Source organism: Nipponia nippon, unplaced genomic scaffold (genome assembly GCF_047370975.1).
Source record: "Nipponia nippon isolate SJK-2023a ecotype South Korea unplaced genomic scaffold, ASM4737097v1 scaffold_34, whole genome shotgun sequence".
Classification (NCBI taxonomy): Eukaryota; Metazoa; Chordata; class Aves; order Pelecaniformes; family Threskiornithidae; genus Nipponia; species Nipponia nippon.
The window spans coordinates 1,773,421-1,795,678 of NW_028262352.1; the positions used below are offsets into that span (position 1 = coordinate 1,773,421).

The 22,258-nt window shown below is 39.5% G+C and overlaps 1 long non-coding RNA gene across 3 annotated transcripts in view; it reads left to right on the top strand.

The window, feature by feature from the left end:
• LOC148054091 (uncharacterized) overlaps positions 1-22,258 on the top strand; it is a 119,385-nt gene that overhangs the window by 48,623 nt on the left and 48,504 nt on the right. Inside the window, exon 1 of one of the 3 annotated variants that reach the window (XR_015707703.1) lies at positions 15,448-15,585. The exons of the other annotated variants lie outside the window; for them this stretch is intronic. This is a non-coding gene — a long non-coding RNA (uncharacterized LOC148054091). Of the gene's footprint in view, positions 1-15,447; positions 15,586-22,258 lie in introns of those variants that run through there. 3 annotated transcript variants of the gene reach the window in all.

Genomic DNA, 22,258 nt, shown 5'->3' on the forward strand with positions numbered 1-22,258 from the left:
TTTACAATGAGGGCAGTGAAACACTGGAACGGGTTGCCCAGAGAGGTGGTAGATGCCCCATCCTTGGAAACATTCAAAGACAGGCTGGATGGGGCTCTGAGCAACCTGATCTAGTTGTAGATGCCCCTGCCAATTGCAGGAGGGATGGACTAGATGACCTTTAAAGTTCCCTTCCATCCCAACGCATTCTATGATTCTATGATTATTGTTCTTTTATATGTATTTAGACTGCTGAGTATGTAAATAAATATGCATTGCATCAAACTGTTGGTTGCAAAGGGCCAGAATCCCGCTTTTTCATTGCTGCTTAAAACAAATAATAGTTGCTGTTAACAACTGAATAACAAAGTAGGATCTAGGAAAGATTATCAGGTTTCTATAGCTTTAGAGTTTTATTGGCAGAGTTAATAGCTCACGGTATTTCTTTGCCTGTCTTCCTGCCATATAATCATGAGGCTAGAATCTATTTATTTTCAGCCACTTTTAAGAGGTATTTAAAAATTAAAGTTCTGATTTGTAACCAGGCTTTTTTTAAGGAAAAGTAAAGGGGAGGCAAAATTGCCTTTTCAAGACTTTTGTGAGTCCCTTAGTTTCTCTTCTATTCATTTTAGACTCACTAAGTCTTCTGAATGTCAAGATAAGGTCAGGAGACAAACTGGAAATAGATCAAGCTTTGGAGAGAAATTCCTGCATATTTTAAAGTATCTCCTTTTGCTCCTTATTAGTTTATATTTTAAAACTTTATTTTTAAGTCCTTGGAATGTTCTCATCTAATAAAATATAAAAGTTGTAGCCATTTCAAACTGTGGGGTGTGCAAGTTCCTCAAATAATGTTATTTGGTACATGAAATAGGTAATATCACATGGTATTTTGTGGTTAAGGCTATTCTTTGTGTGTTTTAAAATGAGCGAATGCTATAGTTATTTTTCTTTTTCAGATTTCAGGTTAAAACTGCTAAGGACTTCAGGGTTGCCCCCCCTCCCCACCCCACCCCCCAAAATCCAGAATATAACATTTCTGTGCTTTTGACTATTGTTGATCATATTTGGAAGCAGCAATGCATTTCTGAACCTCCAATTCCATAAATAATTATTTTTTATAATTTTGTCATATAATTTGAGGGTATAGCTGAATAGCTTAGGCATTTCTGGTTTGTATTTGACAGGAGATATAATTTTTTGTAATTTGCATGATTTTTGTATTTGTAGCTTTTTTCCTGGTTGTCTTTATACAGAGATTATATAGGATTATGTAGACCCACGTTCAGTGGTGGCATGAAAGGCCTGTAGAAAGGGATGGCCAGTTTTAAAGAACTTGTTCCAATTTGTGTGCTGCATAATCATAACTCACATACACTGTACAGAAGCATCAGGAAGGGCAACTGAGCCTAAGATAACAGAAAGAGGGGCTTTGTTTCATATATTCTGGAATAATTCGATTATTAAATTAAGATCTACTTCTGTGCAGATAATTTTGAGCCCATTTTCAGAAACTTAATGTGGTTTACCATGATGATTTTGCTTTCTACTTCTGCTGAATAACATGCCGGAACAAAAGGTAACTAGAACAGGGTAGTGAGTGAGCCATCCAGGAGACACAATAGGCCTTGGATCCCAGCCATGTAATGGGCAAGTACTACATATAATTCTTCTATTTTTTTTTCCTCTTTTTCTGTCCCAAGAGAACACCCTATGGATCTGATCATCTAGAAATATGCAGATATGTGTTGCTTTTAACCATTAGAACAGCGATTGTTCCTTTGATTATGGATACTTTTAATCTTTGGTTTAAAGTACAGGGCTTGGAGTTATAAATACAGTTAAATGTTTCAACCCTATATGGACCTTTGTAAAGTGAGAGTGTCCTTGCTAACCTATGCTTGAGTCCATCTATTTGCTGCCAGCTTGTCTCTTAACAGGCTTAATGAACTCATGTTACCTATTTGTGTGACTGTCAGGCCAAGTCAGAGCAGGAAGGAACATCGACAGGCTTTAATTTCTGCTATGATCCACTAGCTTAACTTTGGTTTAAAACTTATTAGGATTGATGATTTGACCAAAATGTCAATATTGTACAGTTGATTTATGCCTCTTAGAGAAAGATCAGGGCTGTCAGTGGTGAGATAGGCTGCACAAATCTGCACTTGCTCTCCTGGAAACATATTCCTGAAAACAAAAACCCTTAAGTTAAGTTTGCCAGAATGATACAGTGAGAGAAAAAAGTTTTATAATATGTTTCCATATATGTTTTCTTTGACATAAAGCAGTATGACAGTGCTTTTCTTTAAGCACATGTTGAAATTATCATGGTTTACTTTCCTGAGAAAGAAACTTCTGTTTACTCCAAGTGTTACTGAGCATGTTAGCAATCATGTTAGTTTGTATTTAGGTTGTCTCATAGTAACTCGCCTTCTTGTAGGTACTGGCATACAAAGAGGAGCAGACTTGACCCTCTGGAATGAATTCTTCATCCAGTTAGACTTCCCTTGGACAGTGATTTTGGTTGTCTTAATTTGGTTGTTGATATTTAACTTTAGTTTTGAAAGGGACAGTGGGGAAAAAAAAATCCTAGAGTTAGAAGAAGGAAAAAAAAAGAACCCCCCCCACACTCTCTAAAGATTTCCTACTTGACTTGATGGAATCATCCATGTAATTTTGGAAGAGTTGAATGTAAAAATCATCTTTATTCATAAATTATTTGGCAAGTCTCTGAAAAACAATGGGAGGCTTTGGTTTGTTTCTATTTTGATGGTTTTGATCATAATTTTTTCCTGCCAATCATTACTCACCAAAATGTCATCTTCCATGCTGAGGATGACTTATCAAACACATTTTTTTTTTTCAGTAAAAAGAACTCTTAGACTGAAAGTGAATTTTATTACTACTGCTACTGCTATGGAATAAGAAAGCAGGCAATAGTGGGAAATTAGATCACATCAGACTTCTTAATGTTGGAGTGCATTAATGACAACGTTTCATCAGACTGCAGTGTGGGGAATATGACAAGAGTTTTCTGGCAGCTGGTAATTTAGCATGCATGAGGATCTGAATTCTTCTGCTTTTTAGTTAATTCCACGGACTACAGGGGAATCTCTGCTCTGGCACCTGGAGCACCTCCTCCCCCTCCTTCTCCTCTGACCTTGGTGTCTGCATAGTTGTTTTTCATGCTTTTTTCCCCCTCACTCCTCATTGCCTGTGCAGCATTTTGCCTTTTCTTAAACGTATTTTCACAGAGATGTCACCAGTTTCACTGATTGGCATAGCCTTGTTCTGTGGTGGATCCATTGCCAAGCCAGCTGGAACCGGCTGTGTCCAACACGGGACAGCCCCTGGTCTCTTCACACAGAGGCCACCACTGCAGCCCCTTCCCCCCACCTTCCCCCGGCTACGAAAACCTTGCTACTTATACCGAATACAACAGCTGAGATGTATATTCTAAGCATGTCATCCTGGACCTTTCAAAGTTCCTGTTTTCAGTGTTCTTGGAAAATCTTTTTGTTTCTAGTTGCAAAAGCCAAGACTTGGTATTTGTCTGTTTGCCTACATGGCCACAAATTGTTTTTATAAAGTATTTGGAGCTGATCATCTAAAGTGAAACTACTGGAACAAGTTTTTAGACAGATCTCCAGTGATCAAAGTGTATGTCAGATATGTCTTGATAATCTATGCATTGGTTATGTACTTGCTGTATTTGGATTCTATAGTAGCTCCTTGCTGCTTTCTAAAAACCTGCTGTATTATGCCTGTAAGGGTATGTAGAAGGAGTGTCTGCTCCTTTAAGGGTATCTGGTCAAAGAAGCCATAAACAAGAACATACAGAGACAAACCTGACCAATAAATGATAAGGGCAATGCAGCAATAAGAGCCAAACCTAGTCAGTAACACTAATTGATAAGGGTGTGTGGAATGTGGGAATATCTATTTCAGTAAGATTATCTGATTGAGGACCTTGTCAAATGGGATACTGAGGAAAAGGGGGAAGCCTTAAACAAAATATGCAGAGACACAAATCTGACAGACAAACATAAGGGAGACAAAGACAAGAAATGAACCTTGTCAGTCACACTAATTGATGAATTAGCAAGAACCTGCAGACAAATCTGAACTTTGCAACTCATAAGGATGTAAACTTGAGGGTCCAGGATGTTGGAGGGGGGTTGGTAGAACTATGCAAACTGATGAGGGAATGTGCAGGGGAAGGGGGAGCAGGGAGGAACAAAGAGGTAGACAGAAAGGGATATAAAAGGGGCAGGTCACATGTAAAACAGGGCCACACACACTTGTGTGACCCAGCCCAGAGCCTGATCACTGCAGTCTGTCCTATCTTCTTATATCTTCTTATTAAAGCTTTTCTTAACTATCACTCTGCATAATCTCACTATCACCTGTCCTGCGCGTACGTGTGCTGCAAGAACTAAGTGCCAGCTACTGGTGAGACCCGCGTGAGTGGATTTGGGGCCAGCTACTGGAGCCAAACTGGGGTTGCAGGTGCCCCTGGCCTGTGGTGTCAGCAACCGGAGCGAGCTGGGGACTCAGCATCAGTAGTTAGAGGGGTCATAGCACTCTGAATCATTTTGTGGATCCTACAGACTTTGTGCTTGCAGTGCCAGCTACCAGGAGGGACCAGAGTGAGTGAAGCAAGCGAATGGCTCAGTGCTGGTGGCTCGCGCAGGACTGTGGGTCACAGCCTGTGTGCCTGGTGCTGGCTGTTGGTCGGGGCCAAATGTCTGTATCTTCCCCAAACCTGGTATGCATGGGGGTGTGCATGTGTATTCGCTATCAAACTTCAAGCTGGACTAGCCAGCGAGTAGGAAGTGCTGGGTCTGGGCCAGGGTATCAGATGGGCAGAGGGTCCGTGCTGGTATTTGGGGGGGGACCTGCGAGTGTGGAGTGCTTATGGGACAAGTGTGTGAGTGTGTGCATGCTTGCTAGTGAGCATCAAGCTGGACTAGCCAGCGAGTAGGATACCCATGAAGGGGGCATGGGATCCAGGCAGTGGTATCAGACAGAGGGGCTGTACGGATACTCAGGGGATCCATGTGCTTGTGGATCTAGAGAGCGTTGCATGTGAGCCTTCGCTGGTGAACTTCTATCTCTACCAGCCAAAGACAAGGCAGGGGACTTGGCTGTCTATGCTTATGTTTTATGTGAGTCCTGTATGTAGGTCCTGTTGAAGGCAGCACCTTGTCTGTGGCAGCCTGTGTAGTTGGCTGTGTCTATGTCCTGTGTGTGTGTGTGTCTCTACAATATGTGCTCAGCTTCACTACTGGTTGAACTTGCAAATGGGAAGAAGCGGCCATGTCCCTCAATCCGGGCAGGAGACCCCTGGGCGAACTGGGCTGGGCTCCAGTAGCCAGGCAGGAGGAAGTCCTGGGCCTGGAGCCGCTGGAGGTGGCAGTTGCTCCTAACATCCCTTAAAAATGACTTGAAAAATAAGCCTGCTTTTTCACTAAATTTCATCATTTTATAATCATGAAGGTAAACGCAATTTTTGCTGCTCTGCGCATATATGTTGTTTTGAAGCCTTTTTTCCTATGTTTAATCTAACATCCTGTCCTAGTTTCAGCTGGGATAGAGTTAATTTTCTTCCTAGTAGCTGGTATAGTGCTGTGTTTTGGATTTAGGATGAGAATCATGTTGATAACACACTGATGTTTTAGTTGTTGCTAAGTAGTGCTTACACTAGTCAAGGACTTTTCATCTTCCCATGCTCTGCCAGGTGCACAAGAAGCTGGGAGGGGGCATAGCCAGGACAGCTGACCCAGACTGGCCAAAGGGCTATTCCATACCATATGACATCATGCTCAGCAATAAAAAGCTGGGGGAGGAAGAAGGAAGGGGGGGATGTTCAGAGTTATGGCATTTTGTCTTCCCAAGTAACCGTTGCATGTGATGGAGCCCTGCTTTCCTGGAGATGGCTGAACACCTGCCTGCCGATGGGAAGTAGTGAATGAATTCCTTGTTTTGCTTTGCTTGCGTGCGCAGCTTTTGCTTTACCTATTAATCTGTCTTTATCTCAACCCACAAGTTTTCTCACTTTTACTCTTCTGATTCTCTCCCCTATCCCATCTGGGGGGAGTGAGCGAGCAGCTGTGTGGTGCTTAGTTGCTGGCTGGGGTTAAACCACGGCATCCATATCAGTATATATGGTATGTCTAAATAAGAATGGATACAATGTGCAGATATCATCAATTATAAAAGCTACGAACAAAGTGGTTAGGAGTATATTATGCACTAACTTCAATCTCTCAGACTTGAACAAGGCTGCTGCCTGTAGCACTTTGTTTTATGTTATGCTTTTTAATGTTTACATATTTCAGCTCTGCTCTGAAAGTTTAAAGCTAACCAAAGAATATAAAATGTCAAAATAAATTTAAATGATCATAGTGTGTGTATGTTAAAATGATTGATCAGAAGGTGCTGTGTGCCCTACCCTACAATCCTTATGCAGATGAGTTTCACTGAAATCTGTGGGAATTTTGTATCAATAATTACTGCTGCAAAATGAAGCTTGTTATGTCTTAAATGTGTAATATATCCATCTGATGCAAAGTGCTTGTAACTCAAATTCTGTTGTTCAAGAAAAAGTATATGTCTTTTTTTTTTGAGTATATGTAGCCCATGTACCATAATGAAAAATAAAATGACTGTTGATGTCCACTACCCAAACTTGTATTAGTTTAATATTGTGAGAACGAACTTGATTGTGGCCTCTGTTTTCATGGTTTCATGGTTTTCTGAGGTTCTTTTCAAAAGGTTTTAGCCTTAATTCAGTTCTGTCCAGATCAGTATTTGTAGACTCTTGTAAGTATACATTTAAGGGGATTATGTTTTAAAAGTCATCTTGCTTGTTCTTATAGGGTTTATGTGAATTTTTTTCTCTGTAAGGGCATATCATTATATTCATACCTGTCATGGTTTAACCCCAGCTGGCAACTAAGCACCACACAGCCGCTTGCTCACTCCCCCCCGGAGGGACGGGGGAGAGAACCGGAAGGGTAAAAGTGAGAAAACTCATGGGTTGAGATAAAGACAGTTTAATAGGTAAAGCAAAAGCCGCGCATGCAAGTAAAGCAAAACAAGGAATTCATTCACTACTTCCCATTGGCAGACAGCTGTTCAGCCATCTCCAGGAAAGCAGGGCTCCATCACATGCAACGGTTACTTGGGAAGACAAAATGCCATAACTCTGAACATCCCCCCCTTCCTTCTTCCTCCCCCAGCTTTTTATTGCTGAGCATGATGTCATATGGTATGGAATAGCCCTTTGGCCAGTCTGGGTCAGCTGTCCTGGCTATGCTCCCTCCCAGCTTCTTGTGCACCTGGCAGAGCATGGGAAGATGAAAAGTCCTTGACTAGTGTAAGCACTACTTAGCAACAACTAAAACATCAGTGTGTTATCAACATGATTCTCATCCTAAATCCAAAACACAGCACTATACCAGCTACTAGGAAGAAAATTAACTCTATCCCAGCTGAAACCAGGACATTACCATTTGGAGGAGTAGTGCAAAAATATATCCGCACTTTCCATCAGGAACTGCTAATTTGTTTTATTTGTAAGTTGTGATAAAGGCACAAATGTGCAGAAAATGCATATAATTAATCTGAACAGTGACTTCTCTCATTGCTTCACTGAACTTACAATAAAATTCAAAACTGTATTTAAAAATGCAGATTATTTTTTTCTGTTGTGGTTTAACCGCAGTCGGCAACTAAGCACCACTCACTCCCCCCAGCTGGGATGGGGGAGAGAATCGGAAGAGTAAAAGCAAGAAAACTCGTGGGTTGAGATAAAGACAGATTAATAGGTAAAGCAAAAGCAAAGCAAACCAAGGAATTCATTCAGTACTTCCCATTGGCAGGCAGGTGTTCAGCCATCTCCAGGAAAGCAGGGCTCCATCACGCCTAATGGTTACTTGGGAAGACAAAATGCCATCACTCCGAACGCCTCCCCCTTCCTTCTTCTTCCCCCAGCTTTTTATTGCTGAGCATGATGTCATATGGTATGGAATAGCCCTTAGGCCAGTCTGGGTCAGCTGTCCCAGCTGCGTCCCTTACCAGCTTCTTGTGCAGCCCCAGCCTACTCGCTGGTGGGGTGGTGTGCGAAGCAGAAAAGGCCTTGACTCTGCGTAAGCACTGCCCAGCAATAACTAAAACATCCCTGAATTATCAAGACTGTTTCCAGCACAAATCCAAAACATAGCCCCATACTAGCTACTGTGAAGAAAATTAACTGTACCCCAGCCAAAACCAGCACATTCTCATATATTTTCTGTTTTGTATAATTGGGGAAATTTGATTTGCAATTATTTACAGTAGGATTTCTTCACAGTAGCACTGTATCAGGAACATGCAGCTAACTAAAATACAAAGCCAAGCTCTCTCGTTTTAAAATGTGCCTTCAATATTTTTCTGATATTTTTATTGAATTCTCACACTCTATAATTTAACTATGAAAAATGCATGTGATAAGTTAATATAGATGGAAAATTAAAATATTATTTAATGTGGAAAAATACAGGTCCTTGGTTTGAGCCTGTTGTTTCCATGCTTGACTTTACTAGTATTTTGTTTTCTTTTTACTGAATAGTAACTCCGTGTCTATCGTGACTACTTCTATCTGAATTTATAATAAGGTATTTTAAGCGCATCTTCAAGCACTGTTTCAAACATAACCTTATTGTGAAGTGTTGAAGATATTTTTCACAGGAAACAGAAGTATTGTAGAATTTTCATAGTGGTGGTGTAAAATACAACAGGTTTTACTTGTATTTATAGCTATTTCATAACTTATATCTGCCATGAATTGAAATTTAGGAATGAAAAGGCTTCTTCAGGTGGTAGAATATGAATAATAGCAACATACAGTTTGTTCAAAAAAATCCTTCTGTACCCACTAAGTTGCATTATATAGCACGTGATTATTCTGTCTTAAATTTTGTATTACTGAATTTAGCTGTTTCAGTCACAAATAGCAAAAATTGATTTGTAGTGTAGATTTCCAGGTATGTTTGGCTATCATCTTCTATACATAAACAATACAACTGAAAACTTAAACAGGGCTCAGGAGAGTTGCACTGAAGTACCTTAAAACTGACTTTGAAAATGAAGTAGAAATGAAATTCTCTGAGCCTGAAGTAGCAAGTGGTTGTGTTTCCTGTTTGGTTCTCATACCATGGGCCTATTGTGCCTGTGTGCTTGTTACTGGGGAATTTGGCTTATCTAGCCACTTCATGGCTGCAGTTTATTTTGTAGTGTTTCACTTGAGTCCTCTCTTTTGCAAACTGACGATAGTCTCCTTTGGGAAGTGCATGGTCTAATTTTTCCTAATCAAGTGTCAAATATAGAAAATGTGGGGGGAAAAGAGAAACAAGAGAGTCTCAACTTCAGTTATATTAAAATACTGGAAAAAATATGGAGGACAACTGGCTGGATGGTCACATCCAGAGGGTAATGGTCAATGGCTCGATGTCCAGATGGAGATCAGTGACAAGTGGTGTCCCTCAGGGGTCCGTACTGGGGCCAGTGCTGTTCAATATCTTCATCAAAGACATAGACAGCAGGATCAAGTGCACCCTCAGCAAGTTTGCAAATGACACCAAGCTGAGTGGTGCAGTTGACACTCCTGAGGTATGGGATGCCATCCAAAGGGGCCTGGACAGGCTGGAGAGGTGGGCCTGTGTGAACCTCATGAGGTTCAACAAGGACAAGTGCAAGGTCCTGCACCTGGGTCGGGGCAATCCCCGGTATCCATACAGGCTGGGGGATGAAGGGATTGAGAGCAGCCCTGCCGAGAACTTGGGGGTACTGATAGATGAAAAGCTGGACATGAGCCGGCAACATGCTTTCGCAGCCCAGAAAGCCAACCGTATTCTGGGCTGCATCAAAAGAAGTGTGGCCAGCAGGTCAAGGGAGGTGATTCTGCCCCTCTACTCTGCTCTGGTGAGACCCCACCTGGAGTACTGTGTCCAGCTCTGGGGTCCTCAGTATAGGAAGGACATGGACCTGTTGGAGCGGGTCCAGAGGAGAGTCACAAAAATGATCAGAGGGCTGGAACACCTCTGCTATGAGGAAAGGCTGAGACAGTTGGGGTTGCTCAGCCTGGAGAAGAGAAGGCTCCGGGGAGACCTTATTGCAGCCTTTCAATACTAAAGGGGGCCTACAAGAAAGATGGGGATAGCCTTTTTAGCAAGGCCTGCTGCGACAGGACAAGGGGTAATGGTTTCAAACTAAAGGAGAGTAGATTCAGACTGAACACAAAGAAAAAATTTTTTACTATGAGAGTGGTGAAACACTGGAACAGGTTGCCCAGAGAGGTGGTAGATGCCCCATCCTTGGAAACATTCAAGGACAGGCTAGATGGGGCTCTGAGCAACCTGATCTAGTTGTAGATGTTCCTGCCCATTACAGGGGGGGATGGACGAGATGACCTTTAAAGGTCCCTTCCATTCCAAAGCATTCTATGATTCTATGATACTATGAAATATGGGGTTTGAAAAGTGGTGTAAGGGTAGAATGTGTAAAGTCTCTGTGGGAAGAAAATGCCCTGTCAGTTGGATCTTGGGGGTTTTTTTTGTAGTATTTTCTTGTCTTCTGTTGAGTTTCATAAAACAAGCATGCTGCTTTGTTCCTCTTAATTCCCTGTCAAAGCAGTCTTTTGTTCAAGCAAAGTATGTTTCAAAATCTACATTGTTCGCTTTCGTCTGGTTTTTAAACACTCAACTTGAAATCTAGTCAGCTTCAAAATGTTAGTTAAAAATAGCGTAAGTTTCTCCCCCACTTCGTCACTCTGCCAGATTTTGTGGCTTTACAGTGCAGTTTCCTGGGGAGGGTTAAAAAAAAACTATTATTGTTTCTTTTGGGGGTTTTGTTTTGCTTTTGTCTCCTCTGTTGCTGTGTGAGTGATTTCCAGAAACAACTGTGGAAAATGACTGTTCAGAGGAAACTAAGAAGTTGAACATTAAGTAAGCATACAAAAAATAGAGGAAAATGCAATTATAAAGATTAGAAAATAACAGTGTAGGCATAAGTGTAAAAAAAAGAAAAAAGAGTTGTTAGTGTAATGGAGCTTACATTTTTTTCTTGAGGATAACCTGCAACCTACTTTTAGAAGAAAAATAGACAGCAAGATTTGATTTACTGTTCTAAACAGGAGCAGGTGTAAGTGAAGAGGGGGAGAAACATTCAAGAAATAATTGTCTGAAAAGCAGCAGTATATTTTTCCTATCATTTTGAGGTCTCAGTAGCCAGACTTGCCAGCTTTCATTCTGTCTTTTGCAATTTTACAAATCCAAAATCTAGATTAAATCAATCCCTCTTGATGTTTGTGCCCTGCAATTTAGCTCCATGTTATGATATACTGTGCATATCTTCATGATTACAGTACCACTGGTCTATACAGAGGCTGCTTACTAGCAGAATTGGAAACCTGAACATTTTAAACAAGAGCAGGGATGTGATATTGTATACTTTGAAAGGCCCTTAATTTGGTTTCCTTGTTGTATGCAGCAAATGTTGCAGCTTCTTGGGTTTCTAAGCATGAATTGGTAATTTTCAGAATTCAGACCAATAAGATATATGCTTAAACCACTCATGAGGGTTTGGGTTTTGTGCCCCCCCCCCCCCCCCCCCCCCGTTCCTCAAATCTGTCTTGGGGACCAGAGCTCAGTTCAAGTTATACAGCAAAGGACCCTATGGGGGTTGAAAAAAGGGAAAACGTTTCCCAGGGTGAACCAGTCCTCACCATTCTATAGAATTCAGGCAGCTTTGTATTATAACGATAACATCAACAAGTGTATATGCTGTTATTTCACAGCATACCTTTGTTATCTCTTTCCCTTGAGATATGTATCAAAAGGTAATGATCCTTATTATTTCAGTCTATGAAAATACATTCTAAACTAACCTGCATTGTAAAAACTTTGTTTTAATTTAGACAAACTATTTTTGACAATTTAGGTTAATACAGCATGGCAATATGTAATGGAAAGGCTGCTTATTTACACTGGGTATGTTAATGATACAGACCTTGTTGAATATCATTGCTTTATTTGCTTATTCCAGCTCGACTCCCTACAAACTGAGATTGGTGTGAAATAGCACAGACCAGCACTTACAATTTTACTGTAACCATGCTAATTATATAACATTCATAATTAACAGAAAGTACAGCTTAAATACTGTTACTTTTTCCTTTTATTATTTTTATTTGCATTAAAAATGCCTATAAAATAAGGTGTAGTTATTCTGAAGATTAAGAAATATGTGCTGCTCTTCTTGGCAATCCTCTGTACAGTATTTCAGCTATTAAAGCAAAAGGATATGTTTATTGCTTATATTTCCTTGATGTCAGTGCATTAGCAACAGACTTTAATAGAGCTTTTATTCACATGAGTGGATCCTCTCATCTTGTTACAGAAGGCAAGAGGATACCATTTCTTTTTCTGTTTTTGTCTTTTATGGATTCATATACACTTGGGGCAGAGGGAAAAGGGCTTTACTCTTGTGTTGTTGTTGCCACTGGAATTGTAAGATTTGTTGAAACTAGCTCCATGTTCCTTAAATGTCAAAATTAAAATTTCTGATTAATGCAATTATTAGATGAGAGATAATGCTCCCAAAAGAGCATTGAATAAATAGGGATATGGTAAGGGAAAGAAGGAGGGAAGGAAAGAGGTAGAATCTGATCCCCAAGAGCAATATGTAATTGCAAGGGTAGAGCATGTCCGAGACTGGTTTGTGGTTGGGTTTAGATTAAGAAGAGCTCATGCATTTAGTCTGAAAAGAAGAATTGAGTGGAACTGAAATTGCGTTCCCAGTAAGTACAACAAAATAATTTCAACATTTTCATAATAAACCTGCATTTCTTTTGTCACATGCCTTAACAACTTTTGGAGTAATCCAGCTGTTGCTAGTTATGGAGATTGTTTTGAATATTGGCAAGCTTCCTGTCATATCACCTTCTTGCCTTCTATTGCCCAGTTGCAATTAGTAGAGGTTAAGAACTTAGAATTACAGTTAATCACTTGATTTAGTGGTGTTTATCAAAGAAAATTGTTTGTTAGAGTTCAATCATATTAAAACAGTAATATTGAGCTGAAAACGTTCTACTTGTCAGTACCAGACTGGGGATCTACAGCATAGTTAATATTGATTCTGTTACTCTGAAGATATATAAAATACATGCAACTTCTTTAGGAATAGTTTACAGAAACAAATATATAATACCTATGTAATCACCTTTCTATGTCTGTTCACATCTTTTACAAGGCTAGTTTTTTTTTTTTTATGGTGAAATCTAAGGCTAAGTTTAACATTTTTTTCCTTCTTTAAAGTGGATCTTTTGGCATCTCTGGAATTTAGATGCAGATAATTGGCAAAATCAAGACAGATATATTGATTGATAGCTGATCTGATAAAGTTGTCATGATCGGTACTTTTTGAAGAAAGCAAATTTGGCAGAAATTTTTCTTTTGTGATTAAAATTTCGGTTGTAGCGAGGTGGGGGTCGGTTTCTTCTCCCTAGTAACAAGCGATAGGACGAGAGGAAACAGCCTCAAGCTGCGCCAGGGGAGGTTTAGGTTGGATATTAGGAAAAACTTCTTCACCAAAAGGGTAGTCAGGCACTGGAACAGGCTGCCCAGGGAAGTGGTTGAGTTCCCATCCCTGGAGGTATTTAAAAGAAGGGTAGACGTGGTGTTCGAGGACATGGTTTAGTGGTGGACTTGGCAGTGATAGGTTAACGGTTGGACTCGATGATCTTAAGGGTCTTTTCCAACCTTAACGATTCTATGATTCTATAATTTCTGTGGGTTTTTTTAATGCTGAAAACTGATTTGCCAAGCACAGTAAGAGTATTCTGAGAAACCACTGAGAAAACTTGCACATAATGGGGACACACTTGGTAGAGTTATAGTTCATAGCTAGAAGAGCATATGCTACAGACGAGTGTTTATTTTGATTTTAAATATAATGAAGTCTAGTTATCTTTCATAAACATTCAAAGGGGAGCTGATTTTTCAACAAGAGGAAAGTCAGAAACAAATCTGACCTAAATAAATTTAATAAGAACAGTCTGCTTCACTAGGCACTTCTAAAATTTTATCATCCTCTGGAATAGATGGGTTTTATTTTGTGAACCAGTTAAAAGCTTTTTTCTTTTTTTTTGTCAGCTGCAGGTTACTTTTTTCTGTGTATTAATCGAACTGCAGACTAGTTCTCTGAGTTAGAACCTCAGTGCAGTGTATCACAGTGTACTAGTTAACAACTATTTGTGTGGATATTTTTATTGAATTCATATGCTACTTAATATGAGCACATTTTAGTCTCGGGGGGGGGGGCACACACAAAACAAAAAAAAACCCAAAACCAGACCCCCAAAAGTGCCCTGTTTTAATTTAAAAAAAGCGACAGTGGAGATAAAAACAGCATCTAAGAATATTGTTTGAGGAAAATGGTGACAAAGTCTGTCTAAAAATGTTAAGTAAATAGTGTTTTTCTTAATTTTCAAGCTTACAATTTTCTGGACTTTGAGGAAGGAGGGATTTGTTTTACAAAGGTTTTTGTTTAATTTCAGCCTGCAGAAAACAGCTCTCATTGTAAATTGTCTTTGCAGAGAGCTTATGATGCAAGATTCGTTTGGAGAGTTGTATGATTGCTTCAGAATATAGGTTCAGAGATGGCCTGGCCCTATAAATCCTGTCTCCTGGATTAGTAGCGGTGCTTTCTTACCTGCAATTAATGAGGAAATTCTGTCTGAAGGGAACCATTCAGTAACAAACTCTGGGGTGGATTTTTTCCCCTTTCTTTCTTATGAAAGGAATGGGAAGGAATTTGGTTTGTATTTGGAAGATCTTGTAAAAATGTAAATGAAAAGACTTTTTATGGTTTTGGGGGGGACTACTTTCTCCCAGAAAAATGCTGCAGAAATTTATTGTTTTGGAAACTTGGAACTTTTCTGTATAATTTTCAAAGGTCAAATAGTTTTAATTCTGTTTTGGGCCTTGTTTGTGTTGTATTTCAGCCAGCATTTTCCAGTGCACAGTAGTGACTTCTTTAATTTCCCCCTGGTTTTGCTCAGTAGAAACAGTTCCTTGGTGTAGTTATGTAGACAAATATAGCAGAGAACCCTTTTCTGGGAGAAGAGCCTCCTCATGCATTTCTTAACCATTTTTGGGAAGAATTGATCTATCTGTGCATGTGAGAGAGGGAGGTGGTAGCTGTAAATTGAAGTGACATCATCTATATACTCCCATTGATCCGCTTTTAGACTAGAACCAGGAGAAAAGGAAATGGCATCAGGGAAGAAGTATACTCATTTAGACACAGCCCCCAGTGTGATAATGGAATAATAATAGAAATCATGCTACTGTCAATTGGTTGCTGCATTATTTCGAGGCACATTTCCCCTCAGAGGACACTTTCAATGACTTCAATCAAGTGCAGACTGGAGGAAATGGGATATTCAGCATACCAGCTGTATTACTTCAGTGATTTGCACCCTGGCTTAGGGGTGCAGTGCAAGCATTAGTGCTGTGGATGTCCAAGTACATATATCTGTGTCACATTTCATGGCTGTGAAAGGTCAGTAGCCAAATGTTTCAGTGATATTTTTCTAGTATAAAGGGCAAATCTGGCACTTATTGTATTTGTTAATGTAGGAATTATAAATGCGCTCCTTCATGTGGGTGGTCTTCTGGGATGTGAGATCGCTAACCTCTGTAGCTGCAATACCAGATCTTTGAAGAAACGAGATTTGTTTTCTTTGTGCTTTTTACAGGTTAGGGGTAGGATTCAGAAAATTCATAGTTTTGTTTCAAGATTATTTGTAGAAACCTTTTCAAAACTGTTAATGTGTTGAGATATTCTTGTAACAGTATAATGCTTGAAGTGTCTTGTATACTAATACAGATAAAATACAAAGTATGCTTTTTCTTCATCTTGGCTTTTTCAAATACAGAACTAGTTTTGACACTCTGTCTCTTTGTTTTAGATTGTTTCAGAGGTTTCAGCCTAATTATTCAAACTTTAAAACCACCACATCAGGACACACATGAAAATTTAGTGGAAAATTTAGTGGAAAAACAAAGTAAACTTTTTCAAAAGGCTGAATAGTTGCAGGAGAGGTTGTGCAGTCTTAAGGGCAAGATAAAATATACAATGTTGGGATACAGCTTTATAGTGGGGATGTTGTTTCATTATACGGGACATGACAAAAAACCTCTGGTGTGCTTGATCAAAACATATTAATTTATTCCCTCTTTGTAGTGTCAGTACTCAACAATTGGGGATGGGGGGAACCCTGGGAAAGTAATAAGATTTTCATGCAACAGGCATGGGATGGGACTAATTATCTACTTTACAATATAAATAGATGGCATTGCGGCAATCATAGACATAATACAAAGTACTTGATTCACATTGTAAATACTGTTTCTTGATATTAGCCACATTTCCTGGTCCAAGTGATGTACTTAAAAATGCTCAAATAGATGTGATTATTAATGGACCATGCTCCCGTGCAGTTCAGAGGATGTTGTGTATTATTATTATTATTATTATTATTATTATTATTATTATTATTATTATTATTTGAAATGGGAAGACTGAAATTTTAGGTAGTTTTCTGGAAGTGTTTTTGACATGGAAATATACATTAACTGCATTGTGTATTTTTCCTGTATGTTATGTTAGATATTTGAGATGCATTCTAGAAATATGATTTGTCATGAAGGAAAATGGTTTCATAATACTTAAAACCAAATTTATTTTTGTTTTCTCTGGCATTTATGATTGGTAGCACTTAAAAGCAAGGGCCCTTTTGTATTAATCATAAGGCAAACAAATGGAAAACTGACAGTATGTACCTCAAACTATTCTGTGTGAAAGATGAGAACTAACAAGTGGATGGGACAAATAAGGATGGTGGTGAGGAAAACAAAAAATAATAGTTTGTGTTTAGTTGACTAAAACTTCCAGTGCAATTTTTATGACATTATAAATAATCTTTATAAAGCTTTGGAGATAGTGTTATTGATATTGCTCTATTTGTGGAAAAGAGGGTAGAAGAACTTTAAACCCTAAAAGGAATTTTGTAATAGTCTGTTTCTTGAAACTTCTTCTGAGCTTTTGGATAGATTTTCTCTTAGGCAGAATCTCTTTTATTAGAAGGGAGGGGGAAAACTGAAAGAAAATATGTTCCTACTTTTATTTTTTGTTGGAAGTAAATGAGAGAACAAAATGTTATAGTTGCGCCCTCTAGTGCCAACTTGGTTACCAGTCTGTCAACATTTCCGCTGTTGGTGCCCCTGCCTTCTGTGCCTGTGTTCACTAGTTCTTAATTTGGCCTTTAATTAAACCATGAGTTGGAATCTAGTATGTAAAGTCTCCCTTTGGGCATCTAGAACGTGGGAAAATAACAGAAGTCATGGTCTCAGATTTTTTTTCTCTTCAGTCTTAAATGTAAACTGAATTGTGAAAACTCTTTACCCATAATGCAACACTAGACAGAGGTAAATTAGGGACATGGCTGCTGCTTTACTTCTTTGCATTTGTTGACTTCAATAGGATTCATCAGTATAAAAATTATACCGATGATGTTATAAAATAATAACTGTCAGCTATTCTGTACTTTCTCTAGCATATATATCTTTCTCTATAAAAAAACCCCAAAGTGTGTGTGTATGTACGTATATGTATTCCAGCAACTATTCTACAGATGAAAAAAATTAAGTATACTTTGTAGTTAAAAGTGAAAGATTGCTAAATAAGAAGTTACTTTTCTGTGTGTAGTGTTCTGCAAGATTTCAATTTTTATTAGCATTCAAAATTAATTTGGTTTCCAAGCAGAGACATTTCCCAGAAGCCTTCCCTATTTTGCTTTTTAAAGTATCCCCCCAGCAGCTGTTCTTGCACTGTGCAATAAACATTCAAATTGGCATTTTAGTAGTCATCCTAAAATTGAAATACTAAGTATTTTTAACGACTCCATTTTGTTGGTGGGCTTGGGTGTTAGAAAATATTTCAGTTAGAGCCAGTAAGACGTAGGGTTTTTTTCAGACACAAAGAATACAACTTTAATAATAAAAGAATGTCTTGCAAGGAAACCAAATCATTTAAATCCTAGAGATCTATTTCCCCCTTTGTTATGATTTAGGTACTAATGATAAATTATGTCAGACTAAGAGGGAAGAAAATGTCACTGTGCTTATTTAGTTGTTAACTGGAATCTTTACAGGTTAAGACTTAACAGAAGATCCTTGATATCTTCATGGACTTACTGTCACAGGACAGGGGTGCGGGCTTGTTCAATCTGAGTAACCAGCCCTGGCTGGGGGGGGGGGGGGTCTGTTGGTAAGAGGACAGTGAAAGAGGCATTCCCTATGGCTCATGTTGGGTAATTTTTATTGTACCACTTGAAGGCGAATTAAGGGTCGGTCTCTTCTCCCTAGTAACAAGTGATAGGACGAGAGGAAACGGCCTCAAGCTGCACCAGGGGAAGTTTAGGTTGGATATTAGGAAAAACTTCTTCACTGAAAGGGTAGTCAGGCATTGGAACAGGCTGCCCAAGGAAGTGGTTGAGTCTCCATCCCTGGAGGTATTTAAAAGACGGGTAGACGTGGTGTTCGAGGACATGGTTTAGTGGTGGACTTGGCAGTGATAGGTTAATGGTTGGACTCGATGATCTTAAGGGTCTTTTCCAACCTTAACGATTCTATGATTCTATGATTAAACAAACCTTTGTGCTTAAATATATTAAAAAAATATTTAATGAGCAATGCGTTGGGCAGAGTCCTACTGCCATAAGTGGTTCTACAAGGATTCTGCAAAGATGTGTCACGAGCTGATTCCTTATATACACTTGCACCAATACCAATCCTGTGAGCATCAGCATGGGGGCCTGAGCCTAGGCTTGGGTCCATCTCCTAGCCCAGCTCTGCTCCCCAAAGGTGGTCCCTGAGCACCTGCATTTCAGGATGGCTACAAAACAGCTATAGAAACAGCTATTTCATGCTGTTTCTTATCTCATCATGAAGGGAAAATTCACTCCCTTACAGGGAGTTGTTCTATCTCTGGCATTCCTGCTTCCAGCTAGTTTAACCCCTTCTGCAGTTGGGCCTTCTTGCCCTCCATGCCAGATCATTCCTCAGTCACAAATTACCACTGCTGAGCAGTTACAATTTGAATTTCCCCTTCACTGATTACAATGTACCTGTACCTGCTTAGCACATTGTTACAATGGAGGGGGACATAAACAGAGAGGCAGGAGTAGAGAGTTTCCAAATGTGATAAAAATTCAATGTAGCGTGTGATGGGTTGACCATGGCTGGTGGCCAGGTGCCTACCAAGCTGTTCTGTCACTCCCCCTCCTCAGTGGGACAAGGGGGAAGAAAATAAGATGAAAAACTAGTGGGTCAAGATAAAGGCAGTTTAATGAAGAAAAGCAAAGGCCTCATGCAGAAGCAAAGGAAAACAAAAAGATTTATTCTCTGCTTCCCATCAGCAGGCGATGTCCAGCCACTTCCTGGGCAGTAGGGCGTCAGTACGCATAGCGGTTGCTTCAGAAGACAAATGCCTTAATAACGAATGCCCCCCCCCCTCCTTTCTCTTAGCTTTTATTGCTGAACACAATGTCATATGGTATGGAATATCCCTTTGGTCAGTTTGGGTCAGCTGTTCTGGCTATGTCCCATCCCAACTTCTTGCCCACCCCCAGCCTACTGGCTTCTGTAGGGAGGGTTTGGAGAGACAGCCTTTATGCTGTGGGAGCACTGCTCAGCAGTAGCCAAAACACTGGTGTGTCATCAACGCCTTTCTAGTTACAAATACAAAGCACAGCACTATGAGGGCTGCTATGGCAAAAGCAAAGAAACATTTATTTGTTCACTGTAAGAATAGCAAGCAATTATAAGAGGTAAAAATGCCACTCCTCACAGAATCACAGAATGGTCGAGGTTTTTTTGTTTTTTCTTTTTGCTTCCAAAAAGTACAATATTTATTAAACATTTCTTCAGTTTTGTTACATATTGTGCAACAAATTACAATATTCTGCAGCCACAAATTATATGCAGAGTGACACCCATCTACAAGAAGGGCCGGAAGGAGGATCTGGGGAACTGCAGGCCTGTCAGCCTGACCTCGGTGCTGGGGAAGGTTATGGAGCAGCTCATCTTGAGTGCCATCACGCGGCACGTAAGGGACAACAAGGGGATGAGGCCCGGTCAGTATGGGTTTGTGAAAGGCAGGTCCTGCTTGACTAACCTGATCTCCTTCAATGACAAGATGATCCGCTGGATGGTAGAAAGGCTCTACAGAGGGATCTGGAATGGGCCCCGCAGCTTTGCAGTGTAATGAATGTCATGCAAACAGGCACTTTAACAAACCAATATCAAAAGGAAATTTTGAAAATTAAGTAGCTTGTGGTAGGATTGATCTAACTAGACCACATACTCTGTATGCTCACTCTTCTTGGCTTTTCTTTTCCTCCCAGGAGCAAAGACTCAGTGGCAAAACTAAGAATTCATTAGTCTCTTCCAATTTTTCTCTCTGCATGTTTCTCTGTACTCTTCTGCATATTTCAGAAATGCACACCATATGTCATTTTGGCTGGTTACACTATCAACAACATAAACTAAACCTGCAAAGTAATTTACAGCAACCCTTCCTGTTACTGCTGCCAGAGAGTACATACTACTTTGGCTCTTTTATACATTCCAAATTTGAAGTAACACCTGTAACTGCCTGCCCACCCACATACGCTCTCACTGGTTTGGCAGCTGCAGGGACCTATGTGCCAAATTTGGAAAAGCAATTTATTTTTTCAGACTCAGAGTTGTCCTTTTGAATCCTCTTAATTGATGATTTATATTCCTGAGAAAGAGGAGAGGTGGCTGGGGCAGGGGGGTGGCTGGAGGTCAGGTGGGAGCTCACATTCCTAACGGATTGTTTGAAATTTTTCTTTCCTCCAAACCTGCTTTCACAGCTGATGCTGAAGTTTCTACCGCCATCTTTAAGTTAGATGAAGATTGTTATTATGAGTTTTGCAAGACACACCACACATTGTACTTTATTTCAGAGGCACAATTCAGTGGCAGGAAACTTTCATTCACTGTCTCAGGTATGACATTTGAAAACTGACAGTTTCATTTTCATAAATATCAACCACATCAATATTTACGTATTGGCTAGCATCTAGATGCAGTGTCCTGAAGGGATGCTACTGTCAGATACCACTGAGCTCCCAAATTTAGGATCAGCAGCTTACAAAATAATTCCAGTGGTCTTATAATTTCATTTTAAGAAAAGTATACAATATTGCCTATCATTACCTGTATTTTGACAGTGCAATGGAAAATGTTTAGAAACCAAAATGACACTGTCTTAGTTTATTTTCAGTGAAAGTAAACTGTTAAGTGAGATGATTTCAGTTGAAATATATAAAATATATTAAAAAAACCAGATCTAGTACAGTCCTTATGTTTTAAAAGTCTGGGACAATATATTTTCTTAAATGACAGGAGAGAGCCATCCCCATGTGCCAAAAGATGCACGGCTCGTCTTTCGGCACACAGGGACGGCCTGCTCCTGTGCCTTTAAGATTTCCTTCTTGAATAACATCCAGCCTTCCTGGACTCCTTTGCCCTTCAGGACTGCCTCCCAAGGGACTCTGTCAACCAGGCTCCTGAACCGGCCAAAGTCTGCCCTCCGAGATACCCAGCTTCCTCCTCATTAATCAAAACTAATCTATAGTAACATAGTTGGGTTATTTGAAAAAGTTAGGTTGCATTTTTCCTCTACTAATTAGACTGGAGCGTGGCATCTGTGGCTATTTTTTAACATTTGCAATTCTAATTTTTGGAGTAATTTTTTTCAGTTGAGTCTGAATCCATGTTTTATAAAGATCACTTATGCCTCCTACCTTTAATATACGCTCTATTTTGTTGGACAACAGGTCTTACTACATTTTAAATTACCCCATTTTCTAAGATCTCCAAGTATGTTGCTTTTGTTTTGCAATTTAGATTTGTTGTCTCATGGCACCTTTTAAATTGGATCCAGCTATTATTAGAAAAATGTACTTTTTCCCTGAAGCTAGTCTACCATTCTGCAGACCAAAAGCTTAGTACAACTCTTCAGGTTTTTTTTCTTTTTTTAAATAAAACCATGGTTTAAATTACTTGCTTTCTAAATCTTATTTGTAGACATAAGAACTAAAATATTTTTTTTTTTGCTTGCATACATATGATTGAGAACATTA